Raw genomic sequence first — 18,151 nt, forward strand, 5'->3', positions numbered from 1 at the left:
TCTGAGAGAATCGAGTAGAACACCGGAATGACGATCTTTCAAGGGAAACAAGGTACTTCGGCACCGTGGTTCCGAAGCTACCGACGCAAGATCAACAGAACTTAATGAAACATTAATCGGAAACGCGCAGATTAGACGCTCGCAAATCTTCCTGCAAGTGCCGGAATCATCCTCGCGGCGAGATAGATTTAACGTGTCAATAAATATGTTGGATATTATGTCGGTGTTAATTAGATTTAATATTCAATTAAGCCGGGAATAAACCATTGTTGTACACACATCGTTAGACTTTCGATCTGATAAATTACCCTTCAGCGCTTCGGCTCAATTGCAATCAATTTCTCGGTATACATGTCGATGGAATGGAGAAACGGGAAAAGATTTATCGCGCGAAAAGACGAGAGAAATCAAATCTTTCATTACTCGACGATTGCTTATACATTTACAACGAGATTGAATTCCGCCGGTTATGCGCGCGGTATATAAATCTTCATTGTAAGAGGAGCGGCCCGTGTAAATGTAAATCACATATGTTCTGTTTTCGTTCTTAAAATATGCAACTATTTCGCGAAATCGCTTTTGGACCAGCTCCGAGTAAATATTGTATCGGAATGGCACGGCGAGAAGAGTATTGCGGTCTCTCGCGGGCAACTTTGTTCGACGTTCGAGTTTCCGACTCGAGCCATGACTCTTGGTGCAACCGCACGATCTCGTCTGTGGTCACGAGTGGGATCTAAATTAATGGATTGGAGCGCAGTACATTTTCTTGTAAAGAACAGGAAGGTGGAGCTATTGATCTTAAGAAAATATGTCGGACTTGAAAATCGCAAAGCTGCTCCGTATTCCTCTTGCGTACCTTTTACTCTCTACTCACTTCGTAGATTCGCTTCATCGATTCGGATTAATTCGGACCAACTTTATCTTCCTACGTTCCTTCCTAAATTATAAATTCTCCGATCCGATTAGCGATATTCCGATGACGTAACTGCACCTGAGAATTTGTGCTTGGATACTTTCTCGTTTTTTTGTGAGAAGATAGAAATAACAATTTCGTTACGGTACGCAAGAGTGCACACAGGGTGACGCACATTTTCTCGTGCGTGAGAAGTGAGCATTCCCGTCGGACTTGAAAAGGGCGCCGCCGACCGTGGAATAATTCGACGACCTCGACATACCGTCGACGATAATCCGCCATGTCACGCGGCGCAGGGGGATGGAAAGGTGAAAGTACCGGGGCGAGACGAAGCGAAGGGTTAGGGCGGAGTAGGCACACCGTATATACAACCAGGATTATAATAAGCCGTGCCGCACTCCAAAATTTATTTCATTCTCCATTAATAACGGCACTCCGAAGGCCCGAAAAGGCCAGCGTACCAGCACCCCTTTGCCACGTGACACTTATTACTACCATCGCCAAGGGTGGCCCTTCTCCGAGTTTCCCTCCCATTCATTTTTAAGACTTTTCATTATCTTGAAAACGATTGTTTTATTTGATTAGATTTGCAAAATTTGACAATGAGTTTCACAATGAATACCCATTTTCTTTGAATAGCGCAGAAATTAATTAACCTTTTATATTCTAATTAAGCTCGTTTTATTTATATTCCGTTATGATCCTATTTCCTTTATACGCTGAATTTTAATGATGTAAAATATTATTCTTCGAGACGACGCGACCTGAAAAGCTTCCGTGATCGTCATCCGTCTTCCCGTCTTGCTTGTCGGCAACGTCGTTATCTCGCTCGCTTAATAATCCGGTTGACGATCGGCTTCGTTTTCAGGCAGCGCGAGTGCCTCCCGAAAACGGCCTCTCGTTAGCGCGGTGCCGATCGTTTCGCGTTTCCGCAATCGACGGTATCGCGGTCAACGTCGCTCGTTAGAAGCGCTTTTGCTTCTCGAGTTACATTCAATCGTCTAATTAGGACCTATCTACTCGGAGTAGGACGCCGAGGGATACTCAAATGCGGCACCGACCGCACTTTCGATCGATGCCTCCGATACTCATCCTGGCAATTTACTTAGCGCGATAATCGCGCTCCCGGTAATGATTGTGCGGGATCTCATTGTCCACGCAAGCGATTTCGCATTACGTGATCCCTATCTACCGAGAAAACTACCGCGAATATCTTCGAGAGACGGCTGGGGGGAGGGAGGGGAGGGGGGGGGCGAGGGTGACATCAGGGGTGACACCGAGAACAATGGAGAGACGTGGGAGTCAAGTTGTTGAACTGTAATGCCGATCGCGCGGTGTGTTGTAGGGGCGAGCGTGTACGAGAGAGGCGTTGATTGCGATTACTCTCGCGGGTAATTATGCAACGTGGTACGCCCGCGAAATGCAAACGCTCCCTTATCGTTGCTCTGTTACAGCCAATCCAGGCATCTCGTATCTCCGAGTGATAATAACTCGGCGTAGCGGAGTAGCTTAAGTTCCAACCGATATGGTTCCCGGCTTCGTTTCGGAGTACATAGGCATTAGCGGATTTGCCTATTTACCGATTAGCCAGCTATCTTAAACTAAATGTGTTCTCGCGATTGTGACGCTTACGTCGGGCGTCGAAAACGACGTCTTTGCGGAATATATATGCCGGTGCTTCAATGTTATCGTTCTAACGCACTTTGGCATAGAACATTTGCGTAATCCATTATGTAATCCAAATTGTAATTAAAACTGTGTTTGAAAGAGAAAGGAATTAATCCCGCTCCTACCAAACGTTTAGTTAAAAAATAATATTGGTTAATAAATAAATAATATAATAAATTAATGATGCGTAAAATTTATGATCTTCAAACATTTAAAAGAGAAAAGAATTGAGCTTGCGCCCACCAAAAATTTAATTAAAAAATAATATTGGTTAATAAATAAATAATATATAAGTAAATTGATAATGATTAATAATGATGTAAAATTTATGATCCTCAAACATTTCTTGATAAGTTTTGAATACAAATGCTTCTTACATATACTAAGGCACGGTCGCTGGCAAAGGAATAACTCGGTCAATTCCGGATGTATTATCACTTTTCAAGTATCTCAATGGAACTAGTTCATTCGGCAGCTTACGCCTCGTTAGTATCGAATAGGCAGCAGCATTATGAAGCGGAGCGCTTTAGTGGAATGAAGCGTTTGCAGTCATTCAGAATGCATTCATCCGATTCTGATCCTTAAGTAGTCGAATGAAAACAACACATTGTATAGAAATATATGAGAAGAATGTGGACGAATGAACGTGAAGAATGTGGACGAGAGAATTTAAAAAAGAGAGAGTTAAAAGATTATGTAAGCTTTATGAGTAAGATTCTTTAACGAGCTGAGTTACGTTGCTTAGAAGCTCGAATCGTCATGTTTATATGAATCATTTATGTATATTGACATATTTACGAAATATATTAAATAAGATGCCTTCTTGTTTCAGTGTAGTAAAGCCGGTTGCGGAAGAAAGTTACGTCCGACGAATCGAATTCACGGTGCAAATTGGTGCGTTGGGAAACAGGTATTTATAATAATAGAGTGTAATAGCAAACGTGCAATTTGCATGCTGCACGTTATGGGCAGCGAGAATGCGAGGCATAATGTATAAACTTTAATTACGTCGCTTCAACTCGAAATTAGAATTGTACTTAAGTTTTAATTGGATCGATTGTCATTGTTGCAGTAAGGCAAAGTTGTGCATCATGATTGGCTTTTCAATTTTAGAGTACTTCAATTGTGTTTATATTCCACCGAAACTATTATGCAGTTAGCGGAGTTCATAATAAACGTAATAAAGTTACGCGAAACGCCATCTTGCCTTAAAGCATCCCGTGTTATCGCGTCGAAAAAGAAAAAAAAAAAAAAAAGAAAGAAGAGGAGAACCGTCATAAAAATCGCAAGTTACTGTCGTAAACTGGCAGCGGCGTCTCTCTTCTTCTGCCATCGAAGAAATTATTTCCTACATTTTTCATCGGCGCCAACGCCGAAAAACGCTACTCTGTGCACACGCCAGTTTTCGCCTACGCGCGGGGAGAACGCGCAACGCGGAAAAACGCGTTTCAGTTTCCGATCTAAGAATGGAAGTCTCTTCCGAGGCCATACTGGTTTTCATTCGTACGAAGGGAAAAGACGCGTTTTTGCCTCCATCCGACAACAATTGTGTTCATAAAACTGGAGATTGCTGTATCCATCTTGAAATAAATTTCTTTTTCTTTATGGGTGTCGACATATCGGAGATTTGATTCTCGAGTCATATTGATTTTTCACTTGTGCGTGAAAGGAAAAAGTATATATTTCGTTTCTTGATCTAGTCGCACCAATAAAATTGACGATAGCTCTCTCTCTCTCTCTCTCTCTCTCTCTCTCTCTCTCTCTCTCTCTCTCTCTCTCTAGGCAAACAATTTTCCCACTTGTTCATTAGGCGTCCAGAATTAACGCTCCGTTTTGAAAATCGACGGACAATATTTTCTCTTCGCGCGCAGGAGGAAAACGCGCGACGCGAGGAACAAATTCTCGTTTCGATTAGCGACGGACGTCGCCGTCGAAATCAGAGACCGAAATTTTCGGTCACGCGGCGCAAAAACGCTGTAAAACACCCGAGCTATCTTACGTTATTGCGCTTGACGGACTTGTGTTTCGCCGTTTCGTTCTCGCGGCACCCGAGACGCGCCGCGCCAATGCGGATCGACAGATACATACTTGCCGTAGATATTGTCTCGTGTCTGAAGCAGCTGGCCGGGAATATTGAAATATTAATAGAATATCGATGAGGCGGAAGGTACGGCGCGCGAAACGGCAGAGCGGGCGCGACGGGAGAGCCGCCGAAATTCGGTTACGGCGGTTCGCCGCGGGCTGGCCGGTCCGCAAAATTTCGGACCGTGACGATTATATGACCGACGACCGTTCCGCATAAACTGTGCGCGCCGTGGCGCATTTCGATCGACTCGCATTACAGTTCTCCCCCTTCTCTCTTTCTCTCTCTCTCTCTCTCTTTCTAATTGGATTTTTTAGACAGACGCACACTTGTTGCGAGAGCATTGTTCGCGGCAGACTATGCGGAAACACCGACGACGACGATCGTAGAGGCAGAATGCAAATCGGGTCGTCGCTCGCGGCGCTCCGATTAGCGCGGACGATCGATCGAACGCGAGCGGGTTTTAATTATTAAACGCGCATTTAGATCGCCCGTATGAATGGCCGTACATATCATATACCGGCGGGCGAACCTTCGGAGTGTTGTTGTTTGTTTGTTCGAGGGGGCATCCGCGGGATCCGCATTCACGTTATGACGCGTCCGGAGCTAAAGAGGGTGGTGATGAATTCATGAAAAGATGATGAATCCCGATTTGCGCGATATTAAGTAGCGTGAAAAGTGGACCCTCGAAAGATCCTTTATAGAACTATTCTCGGGATTTTACGGCGTAATGATTAATGATTGCGCTGATTGATAAGACGATTGTAATTAATGATTGGCTGATAAAATATTTAAAAAAAAAAAGAGATTGGCTATCATGACACGGATAATGTATTCCTCGTATTCTCGTTCTAATGTCCGGGATTATCACCGGGAATGTCGGGAGAGTAGCTACTACTCGGACATCGTGTACGCCTGCTGGTGAACAATGCGCAGATGGCGCGATTTCGTCAATGGATAATCTTGTTGATTTCACAAGATACTAGCGTAATCGTGTCGTGCACATTGCGAACGAGTGGACTCTATTGGATTCGGCTATATCCTTTGTTTCCCCCGAGTCGTGCGCATATCCTCAGGACAAAGAACCAACTGTTACTGCTTTTCAGAGAGAGCTTCTTTTAAAATCCATAAAATCATTACTTCGTAGGTCTCCATATCCAAGAAAATGTCACGTTCAATCAGATTTTCATTCAAAAAGATTTGTCGTTAAATTGATCAAAGTATTTGCAGATGTGTTACTGCATAACAATATTTTGTTAGAGAATATTTTATCGCTCGGAATTACTACAAATGAACACGATATCCTTTTTTTTGTGAGCATAATTGTTAAAACGTGCTCGCACAATTCACGCAAATTTCACTTTCCTATCACGAGCTTAATTTTCCTACATTCAAACTTGCATTTAAAATGCAGATTTATAATAATGATCGTGTATGAAAAGAAAGACGTAGACGCAACCTGATCATTTCAATTTACTTAATTCCATTAACGATTTGACCCTATATACGTATAGCCTGAATTGTAACGTAGAGCGGGAAAACAGAGTCAAGACTATTCTTAATTGTTCGTCCTGCAATTTGAACGGAAAATATAATCGTATCGAATATTTAATAAAACACCCTATAGAAATAAGAGAGAAAAATAGAGAGTAAGGATAGAGATGAATTTTCAGCTGAGCATGTACCGGATGCACGTACGAACACATATATTAATATATACGTATACGGTATGTATTCGTTACGACGCGTGTCTTTGTACCATTTTCAAATATCCGTCGCCCGAAATGTTCACAATCATCGTCGCACGACATCATCGCCGGCATCGCTGTAGCCGCCAGTGTCTTCCACAAACGCGCGGGCGTCCCGCCCGCTTCTCCATCCCCGTCGCCACCTCTGAGAGACCTCGATGGAGAATCCTCTCGCCGTCGACTCGTGGCGAAACTCGCTCGGCATTCGCCGTCTTGAATGGTGACAAACGGCATGCACCGCGGAACACACAATCGCACCGCGGTGGCTGCGACTGCAGGTACGATCGGGGGGGGGGGGCGGGCGGACGTGCGGGTGGGAACAGGGGGGTGCGGAGGCTGACTGCAGCGTGCGAGCAATGCGGCTGTGCACCCCGGTAGCGACGTACAGTTGACAGAAGCGCTTACGGAGGCGAGAGATCGTATAGTACGTTCGCCTCTCTCTCTCTCTCTCTCTCTCGCGTGCGCGCTTACTCTCTCGCTTCTCTCCGCATACCGCTCTTCGTACCGTTCCGTTCGCATCCGCTCCGTTTCCACGCTCGTGCGTGCTTGCATGCGTGCACGCGTGCGCGCATTCAAGCGCACGTACCACGGGGCGACGGTGTGCGCACGGGTCGATTCGTGCGAGCGCCCGCACGCGTAAATTACGGGGGTAAACGAGCCACGTCAGATTCTTAAGAAAATTACACCGGGGGGGGGGGGTAATAAAAGAGCGGGGCTTATCAGCTCGGGATCTCTCCCGAGCCACCATTTCCTCGTCGTTCCGTAGTTGTAGTTTCGAAATTCGATGTATCATCGATATTTTTATCCTGTATTCTCGTATTGATAACTACTCTGATCCATTTCATATTGCGGTTGCGAACAAACAAGGGGAACAACGTATGAAAAATGAGATGGCTGAAAAGCGTACGGTGCAATGAAAAGTAAGGAGTAATGGACGAGACAGGCATTTCAAGAGGGATCAGAGTGTAACATGAAAGAAAATAATATTTCTTCAGTGACATCGCGTTTTATGCGCGTATGCATATAAGTAACGTGGATTCATGGCTATAGTTGCGCCGATGGAAAACTCGGCAACTACAGTTTAATTGAAAGCGCTTTCGCGGATTGGCGAAATTCGTTTATCCAGCATAGGCGTTGCAATTCGGGCGCATAATGTTTTATTAATTAAAACTTTCGGCGAGGTAAATTGCGAAATGCTTAAGTGTACAAGTAATAAAACGTTGCGGTTAATGCTAATGAAACACACAGTGGAATCAACATTTATAATAAGAGCCGAAAACAGAGCGCAACGGGCGTTGTATTCGTTATTTTATTGTATTCGTTACGGTATGTCACGAAATATATTTTACAGTCGGAAGATATTAAATATTCCTTTACTGTTCTAGGACCGTAACCTGTAATTTTTCTAACGAGCTACCAAGAGCACGAGCTCGCGGATTCTACTTTCAAGGATGCTACCAGAACTGCATTTTAGCGTAATTAAATTTTTCAGAATTCGGTAAAGCTCAAGAATAACGTTTAAAACTTCGCGTTATTGAAACATTTTTATATTGTGCGATGTCAAAGTATAAAGCAAAATTACATTCACGTGATAATTTCGTTAAGGACGAATATAAATCATGCCGTTTTTTCTACGCGAAGAACTTTCCTTGTTCAACTGTAAGGGGAAAAAACGCAAATACTAATGTGATAATTAAATGTAATTTACAATTTTATTGCAATCAAGGATTGTACTAGTGACTGGAAGATTGTGGTGAAGTCAAAATCCAGCTAAAAGTCTGTTTTAATTAAATTTAATCTGATTTGGTATTTATTTGAAAATGAAGTGTCGTTAAATTTATTACAATGACATTGTTAAATTGGTAGAGGATTATTACAATTCAAAATTTATATTAATTTTAAATTTTTAAATTATGCGTAACAAGCACACACACACACACACACACACACACACACACACACACACGCGCGCGCGCGCGCGCGCGCGCATATGTATGTATATATGTATGTATGTATGTATGTATGTATGTATGTATGTATGTATGTATGTATGTATGTATGTACATATATTATCAAAGTTAAAAAAGGAATTAGCTAGTGTTTGCTGTGCAAACTCAACTTGTGATATTTTTCTTGCATATCTGCTTTGTTTTCTTCCGTAATTGTTTCATGTTAAAATTTAAAACGTTAAAAATTCACTCATTTGCTAAAAAATCTTCTTCTGAATCAACAGCTACAGCTTTTTTTCCATTGAATGCCATAATCACCGACGTATCCAGCCGCGAATAGCAATTCCAAAGCCGAGCCAACTAAAACTAAATCAGACTCGACTGAATCCGATGAAATCCAACACCGTCCAAAGTACAGGAGTTCCCAAGCATTCTGTCCTCTTTCGCATCTCTCTATTTTCCCTTTGCTCTCTTTGCGCGTTCGCGAAAACGTGTGCAAGTCGGAATGGTGATCAGTCCGCGGGTGTCTTTACACGCATACGCATATCCCTGGAGGTATTAGAAGAGTATGTACGCGTGTATGCGTAAGTGCATATATATATATATATATATATATATATATATATATATACATATATATATATATATATATATATATATATATATACATATGAGCATAGAGTTTACGTGTGCGTGTGAGAAGAGAGAGGAGGTGGGGAGAGAGAGGGGGAGAGAGAGAGAGAGAGAGAGAGAGAGAGAGAGAGAGAGAGAGAGAGAGAGAGAGAGAGAGAGAGAGAGAGAGAGAGAGAGAGAGAGAGGCCACAGAGCAGAGCACGGAGCCCCGAAGCATAGTCTCGACTCGACTCGAGCGGCTGAATCGATCCACCAGCCTTCTCCTGTACGCTCTCTGCGCCCCCAGAACCAGAGCGCCGAACGAACGAACACCTACCACCCCGCACCGAACAGCCACCCCCTTTTCTCTCTGTCTCGTTCTCTTTCTCGTCTGGCTTTCACACCGTTTCGTGTACCTTTCTCTTCTCCTCTCTGTCTTTCTCTCTCTCTCTCTCTCTCCTCCTCCCCCTCTCTCCCTCTCTCGCGGCGCCAAACCATCGACCAACCTAGTCACGCGAATGCCCGGTTTCAAAAATGCTCGGCTCTCGGCGCCGTACGCGCGAGCCTCTTTGGTATTTCTCTTCCCTTGGCTACGTTTCTCTTTCGCACTCGGCCTCACGAAACTCGTTCGAGGAATCTTCGTGGCTGGTTACTCCCCATACCTAAGTGTTTCCTCGAGTTTACTTCTATTAGTCTTGTCCGAGATCCGGACGGATGAATAGTAAAATTCTTTTCGTGCGCGTCGGTTGTAGCAACATGTACAATTGTTTTCATTAGGTTTACCGTCATTTAAGAACGAAAGATATATATATATATATATATATATATATATATATATATATATAAAACAAGATCTTGAATTTGGTCATTCGATGTTTCCAGGATAGGATCTTTTTAATAGAAGAATAATCTTTATCGACGGTCCTTTTACCTTGAATATATTTTTATCGTTATTATTATTTTCAATTAGAACATTTTTACAATTTACGTCCATATAAATTAGTTTTAGTCAAAGCTAATTTATAGCTCAGGTCCAATAGTTTTAACTCAAAATCTAGAAATGGCAAATTCCGAGAAAATTTTCGTTGCCTCTGGAAAAAATGTGAGGTGAGTGAAAATGATCTCACTCCATTCGTGTCATGAGAGATATAAAATAGTCCTACTTGATCCGCCTAAGAAAATACCGATGTCGAAAGCACATTTAGTTGTCATATGCGAAATGGAAATATTTGCGAAGAGAAAAATTTTTTCATTGAATATTACTGTCACAAAAAAGTTTGCAGGGAATTATTAGCATATTCTGGTCACGCGAGTTTTGCATACTCGGGGTCAGTGCTATTAACATAATCTAGTTAATTGAGAGACATCGTGATAAAAAGCACTTGTAATGTAGAATGAGATATACCTCTCCATGAAAGCAATTGTTGCTTCATTTGTCGGTTTGTTGTTTGAGATGCATCAGTCTCATGAATATAATCAGTTACGTCGCTTATTGCAATTTACGCAAACAAGGAGGATTATGCTAATTGTCGTGTAATTGTGACGCAGGACACGTTAATAAAAATATATTTCTTGATAATGGCATTTTATTACTCAGAAAATGTACAGGTAATCGTGCAGCATTACAAATACTTTTATATATATATATATATATATATATATATATATATAAGAGGTATAGAAAGAATGATATATTTGGATGAAATTATAGTATCATCAATATTAATGGCAACAAAATAAGAATTAACGACATAAATATTTCATATATATTCTAAAAAATAATATTTAATATAAAAAAAGTAATCGAGGAAGGGACTAATGGGAACAATTTATGCATGACGCTTTATTTCCCTTTAACGTTTATATTTCGAATTGACTTCAGGAAAAATTTTTATAATTATTTAAAATCACATATCGTGAGAACGTTGAAACGCGGCGCATAAAATTTCATCTTAAAACATAATCGATTTAATTAGATGAAACCACTTTCTATCAATGTTGGTAGTGATTTGCGTCGCAATCTGTCTATGCACGTGTATCGAATTGCATGTGCATTTGCAAATTGTATACATACCCCAGTGTGTGTACGAACAGACGATAACTATGCGGTGCAGCTCACGGGCAGGATATTAGTTAACATATTAGTGAAACATACATTACGTATACAATATATATTACATATCACACCGTGTCCTAGATTTACGGCAACTACTACTATTGACGGAATCTGGATCGATTTCGAATGTGTACATAATCTTTTCTTCAATAACGACTGATAAACGGTGCTATTATAACGGTGACATTAACATATATCGTTTAATACAATTGTTTAATTAATAATTTGATATCTTCTACTTTAAAACGCATAAAAGCAAAATTATTCTTTTTATCATAGCTTTATTACAAATATTTTTATCGCAAAGTATTATCATTTTCGTTTGTGGTAATTTTTTCTTTTTGACATGTAAACCTTTATATTCTAATAGATAATTGTATCGTATTAATAGATACGCGAATTTTAGTCGTGGATACAGATATTTGGTAATAATATTTGGTATATAATAGACAATTATGAAATCATTAAATATTAACCAACCGCCACTACCACTAATGACCATTATTATTGGACATATTATAATTACTGCTACCTGACAGAAAGTTCAGCTAGCATTATGGAAATTATTTTTGGCAGTTTTATCGAATCACGTGCAAATTTATAACGTCATATGATAACGCCGCACACGCATTCATCGATTCAATTACGCGCGTGTGTCATGGAGACACCACCCCTCCGTGTTGTCCCTCTCTACACCGGTGATTTGTGTGTCCCCCCCCCCCCCGTCCGTCTGCGTGCGTGTCTCGGGAAACGCGTGTGCATTTGCAAATTGTATATACACCTCCGCGCGTGTGTGCACGTGCACACACGGGGCGACCTCCCCGTATTTGTGTTTGAGCCTAGACACATGTAAACGCACGCAGGCGTACGCGTGCGCTCGCTGCGCTTCTGGCCGGCACCATCGTCGCGGATATAGGGTGGCTAATGGAGAAATTCAGCCCACAACGGAAACTGTGATATACTCTCGTTTCTGCTCACTCCCGTCGCTCCCCGGTCGCCTTCTCTATTTAAAGTCTATTTGACGTGGATCGCATCGGCGCGAGAGCGCATCAGTCTCTCGCCTGGGGTTCGTCTCCTCTAACCGGCCAGGGGCCAATTTGAAACTTTGAAACGGCTGCGCCACGGGTGAAGGATCGAATCTTGCCGATGATAACCGCCCCCGCTTGGATCGCACGGGGTTCGCCTTACGGATTGCGTTCATTCCACGTTCAAGTTTCGTGGTGCGTCGGGATTCGAGGCATCGGGAATAAAGGCAAGTTTGCGGGATTCGCCGTTTGATCGTATCGGATGAAGAGCGAAGTCTTTGCGGTGACTCCTTTTCCTCCTTTCCTCGTGATGTTTCGCATAAAACTGTAGAAACATGAAAAATATTTTTACCCACAAATATCTTACTGAGTACACGTTATGAAAGAAACGTTTAAAAGTGTATCATTTTCAAAAGAATTCGAAAATCAGCGTAACAATTTTCACAATATCGTGATGTTAGAAAATGTCAGAAAATATTTCCGATTGATTTCAAACGAGAGTGAGAGATGTATGTATCGAACTGCGGGATATAAATATGTAAACATGGATGTAAAAAAATGTTAGATTCCTAATATATTTTTGAAACCTCCGAAAATGGATGGAATCGACGAAAACGTTTCTGTATTCGCGAAAAGTGACGGAAAAAAAAGAAACAAAATTGTGGGTGTGTACGCACGACGCGACGCGACGGGTCGATCTTCGTTTTTCCAAAGTGTCCATTTTAATCTGTTCAATTCCGTGATTTGTGACCTCTCTAATCCTCCCTTACTCACAAGCGACGTATCTACCGATATAAATAAACTACGGATTTTCCTGTCGATTTCGCGAAGCCGTATAACGTCGCTCGAGACTACAGATACTAATGCTGACGTTAACTTTTCCTGAATTCGATTTGCGAGTCGTCATGTATTTCATTGGATAAAGTCTGAATAAATTTGTGTGGTCCGACAAACGATCCATTTCAAATTTATACAAAAGCATTTTTATATATCATAATTTGACGCTACGCTAATAATTGAAAAAAAAAATTGTAAAGAATCCCTATTTGAAAATAAATATTTTTAAATGCGAGAAAATAAACGTTCCTGAAGTTGGATACGATTTTTCTGACTTTGTATGAATTGTATAGCGAAATATATTGCAATAGTAAAACTGAAGAAGAGGACCGCTATGAAATATTATTAGTCTAATCAAGCGTAAAAATACGTCGTGCAACAAAACACCGTAAAAACAACATAAAAATGTTATAAGATTTGGTGAAATTGTAGTTATCAAACCGTCAAACCTTCATAAGCACTGGCTTTGTACTTACTAAATCATAAATCTTATAAATTCCTTAGGAAGTGAGAGACACTATTTAAGATTTGGTCACACCACCGTTGTAAAAAAAATGCTTTATTCACCGTTGTTCGCAGACGTGTTGCAGCGCGAGCGGCAGAAATATATGCGTCGTTTCCCACTTTCTTTCATCGTATCGCGGAACATTTTGTTTTATGAATTGCAGCGTGCAAACTTTTGCGATAAGCAGTCCTACGTATAAATTAAAAACTTTTTATGCAAAGCGTCCCAAACTTAGCGGGACCGTTACCGTGCCCGAACAATTTCAACACTTTCGAAGTCGTTATCCATCACGAGTCTCAAATGTTTAAACATCTCTCAGCAAATCCTCTGGATTACAAATACGGTGTATCGTCCATTATTATTCGATAATCGTGAACGGTGTTGCTCTCGCTGCTCTCAAAGCTTCTGGAATGTCCTCTCTTATCCGTACACGACAGATACGTATTTGTCCGCGCTATTATCTACGTAATGTCGTAATAACGGCCGTTTCCTCGTGCACGAACGTGATGCCCGTGCACGCACACATAAACACACCCGTGCGCGAATCGAAATAACCATGGGCTTCCACTAGTGGTATCTAATAGGCAGGTTTACATCGGTGCATAATGACTGGAACGACTGGAGCGAACTGAATATCGGCACTCCACGCCAGCGGCGTGTACGTTTATAGGACAATCAATGATGTATTAATGTCATAGGCGCGCCTCTGCGGATGTATCAGGGCGAGGAGAGGGTGGAGGGGGGGGGAGGTTCGCATCTATTCCGCCCGTTACGGGCGTTCATCCGCTTGATACAGATACCCGCTCGTATAGGCGCCAATTTGTCACGATGTCAATCCGCCGTTGTTAAGAAATCCGCGCGACGGATTATCATTCCGTGCCGATACGTCCGCGAAACGGCGTCTCGTTGTTTCGTGAGAACATTGAATTGGTGCCTTTTTTTTAAAAAAAAAAAAAAAAAGCTGGAGTATTTCTATTTTTCTCACGCGATTTGCAGATGGATAAAATCGGAAAATGACGGGATCACTTCAATATACCTTGGCGTTTTCTGAATCTTAGTTTTTAATAACAAATTTTTGATGTTACGAGGACTCGAAGAGTTCATTGTGTAGATGTTGATTGCACGTCTAAATTTTTATACCTCGTTGTAATACCATACGAACATTCATAAAGTATCAAATCTTGCAATAAAAGAGAAGTATAAAAAAATATTGAATTTTAAAATATGATATTTTATTATCAGAAAACTTTTATTAAAATGATCCTCGCATTATTATTCATAGGATGATAATTAACCATGTTATCGTTTATGCGACAAGGCAGTGGATAGGAATACACTTCATGGAACATTGCATTTGGGACCAAGATGTTCATGAAACGTCGCGTTTCACGATAAGCTAGCGACGTATAAGACAGATATTCACGAGGACTACAAACAGGACCGGGAACATCGAATCGATAGCAATTCGAGGAGAGCAGAGACAATCGGATGTCATTGGTGATATCAGCGATGTGAGGGGAACTGATTGGGATTTCCCTCGACCTAGATCTCGTGGAATTTGGAAATCCAAGGAACAATTTTTATATTGTACAGTTGCATTTTTTCATTTCTGTTACACTCTCGAGCATATTTTTGCACTCTCGATGACACCAACCGTTGGGATGCATTTCACTCGTGTGATGCTCGGACACGCGGAAGAGCATCCATCATGTACGTATATATGTAGGTTAGACGTAGCCGGTAGGGGGAGAGGGGATGCTGAACCCGGATACACCGAACCAATGTATACGTTCGAGAAGGATAAGAGCATTCCGATATCGACGACGCGGGTAGTGAGTTAAGTGCCAGACCTATCGAATCGCGGTGATAACCGTGTGTCTAAGGTCACCGTGTCTTTACATTTTTAAGAGCACGTTGCAAGAGAAATTTTACACGTGACTGGTTTTACGCTGGAGGAAAGAACCGTACGTATTAACGATCGGAGACAATTCCTTAAGCAAAACAAAAAAAAATAACTGCAATTTTTTTCTAACAGAATTTTATTTCACAAGAATTGTTCCAAGGTGAATTTCGGGATATTTTGCTTTTGTTATAATTCCATAGTTTTTTTGCGTAAGGCGCGACAAGGCGACTCTAAACGACGAAAAACTGATTTTCTCATATCCTCCTTGAAGTAACCGATTCAATTATCCTTTTGTAAGCGGAAATTGAAGGTAGGCGGAATTCCCCCCTCGACGTCCCTGTCCCGGCGCGTACGTCATGATTTCTCAGCGAGCTCGTCCGTTGATTCCATTCTCACGACGATCGTGCGAGGGACCAATTAGAGACTCGAAGTGACTCTTTACGAACGATAAACGCCTGGACGAGTTAACTCGCGATAATAAGGATCGTTGTACTGAGTGTAATGGCCGCTGATTCAGCGCTATTTTGACGCGCCGCACGCCTGGCATAATCGCGCGGCTTGCGATTTTCGAATCCGCGCGGACGTGCGGAGCCGACAAATTAACTCTCTCGCGGCATTCGCGTAACCAGACCCATCACTCGCGCTCCACCCCTTCCCACACATCTTCCCACCCATTTCGCTTTCCCCCCTCCTCCCCTCTCCCTTCCCCAGCTCCGCCAGTTTTCCGTCGGCGAGTCGAGGTAAATGCTGAGTATTTAGGATTCGCGAGCTACGCCGCGTAAACCGAGGCGAAGCTCGAGTCGTGCAAATATTTGATTTCTAAGTCCCGATGAAACACACCAACGTCTCCCCCCGCACCGTCCCTCGCGCGTCCCTCTCGCCCACGGCTCGCTCGACCAGATTATTAACACGATTATTACACGAGCAAACACGCGAGAGCGGCGTCGTGTTGCGTTACGTTGAACAACGAGACGTGAGGTGAAATGATCCGCGCGTGAGAGCATAATTAACGCCGAGGCTGAAAGATACGCTCGGAACTGCAAGCGCGGAAGCCGTGATCCTATACTGCGTGTAATTCACACACGGTACGTAGGAGTGCTCTGCCTAAAATGAACGTTTGATCGTTTGCATTTTCGCTGAGATCGATGCCTTGTTAGTTACACGTGACGTGCCGCTTTTGCTTAAACGCTCAGTCGAAAATCGCGATTTCATGTTCGTGTTTCATCAGGTTCTCCCCCTATTCGAGGGAGGCAAGAAACTTGTCGGAAATCTTGCTTCTCTCTCTCCGCCTCTCTCTCTCTCTTTCTCTCTCTCTTTCTTTTCCAGTCGTTTTCAACGACTCCTTCGTGAATCCGTCATCGCCGAATTTATATGATTAAACCACCAGGGCCCGCAAACTCTCGGTCGCGTTTCGTCGTCCCCTTAATCATATCTATTTTAGACTATCATCGAATCTGTTCTGGGGGAGAAATGGATGTAGGGACTAAACCCTCTCTCGAGGAAGAGCATATCGTCGGTTCCGCACGAAGACGCAAACGATGGGATGAAAACGGGACGGAATGGTACGGCGGGTTTGGTTGATGTGAACTTCTCTCTGCCTCTGAACTCTCTCTCTCTCTCTCTCTCTCTCTCTCTCTCTCTTCTTCCCGAATGCGTTAAACCGAATTAAACAAACACGTCCGCCGCCACTACGACGTATAACATATTTCAAAGTTGGCCCTGCGTAGCTCATTCTGCTACCACTCGCTACACACTCCACTTGATTATTTTCTACCCCTTGCCCGGACACCCTACGCATCCACAATATATGGACGGCGGCAATCTCGTTCTCTTTGTTATCTAAATGAAAGCGTTGCGTCGTTACGCGAGTGCATACCATTTGATATCTGTATTCTTTTATGTCTAAACAACGCACATAACTTCGTGAAAAGAGTTTAATGAAAGATTTATGATAATGTGTTTACGAGGAAGTGTGTGGTGAATACAAATTGGATGAAATATTAGCCGATGAATACATTGACGATTTTTTATCATTTTGTTGAAAAGACTAAAATAATTATTATCAGTGAAAGATTAAAGATTAATACCATTCCTTTTTCCTTAAAATTTTTGCTTTTAACGTTTTAATGAATATTAACGATTTATATTATCATTTCAAGCGTAAATGGGTAACAAAAAATAATGATTTTTTTAATATCAATATTTTATATATTAGAAATTATATACATTATAAAATTTCTTATTTCTAAATTTCATTATATCTTTCTTATGACAAATTAAAAAAATCTTTTCATTATTTCACCTTTATTATTGAATTTTATTTAAATATTAGAATATAAGAAAAATTTGATTTAATTTGTTTAAAATTCAAATATATATATATATATATATATATATATATCTAGATAAGTTGAACAGATTAATTTAATATTATTAATCATATTCCATAAAATTAATGTTCCTTAAAATGTCACGTGGTTTAATTTTTGATTATATTATTTTAATGAATTAAAAATTTGATAAGAATATTTTTTAAGCTTTCATAAAACTATATTAAAGAATAATTTTTAGCACAGAGGCTAGAACTTTTCCGATAGATTATAGTGGATTTGCCGCGTGTTTACTGGTTTCCGGATGCTGCAAGGAACAACTTTCACACATCGCGACAGCCATCGGCGGTAAACTACATTAAACGAATACTACCGAGTTGCAATCTCCCACCGTAGGCAATACGTTTTATAGCCGATTTTGCGAAACTAACGCATCGTCCGCCCCTTGTGTACCGCGTGCGG

The 18,151-nt window shown here is 41.6% G+C and overlaps 1 protein-coding gene and 1 long non-coding RNA gene across 3 annotated transcripts in view; one reads left to right on the forward strand and one right to left on the reverse strand.

Moving 5' to 3' along the window:
- LOC105423205 (uncharacterized) overlaps positions 1–18,151 on the forward strand; it is a 248,838-nt gene that overhangs the window by 51,467 nt on the left and 179,220 nt on the right. Inside the window, exon 2 of one of the 2 annotated variants that reach the window (XM_089074502.1) lies at positions 3,414–3,475. The gene's annotated coding sequence lies outside the window, so the exon portion shown is untranslated. Of the gene's footprint in view, positions 1–3,413; positions 3,492–18,151 lie in introns of those variants that run through there. The other variant, XM_089074501.1, reaches the window with a different exon arrangement.
- On the reverse strand, positions 10,816–17,653 carry LOC148937081 (uncharacterized). The gene is made up of 2 exons (XR_016138722.1): positions 13,428–17,653; positions 10,816–12,439 (listed from the first exon to the last, which is right to left on the reverse strand). It is a non-coding gene; the product is annotated as an uncharacterized LOC148937081 (long non-coding RNA).

Source organism: Pogonomyrmex barbatus, unplaced genomic scaffold, assembly GCF_055798465.1.
Source record: "Pogonomyrmex barbatus isolate J1 unplaced genomic scaffold, ASM5579846v1 scaffold17, whole genome shotgun sequence".
NCBI lineage: Eukaryota > Metazoa > Arthropoda > Insecta > Hymenoptera > Formicidae > Pogonomyrmex > Pogonomyrmex barbatus.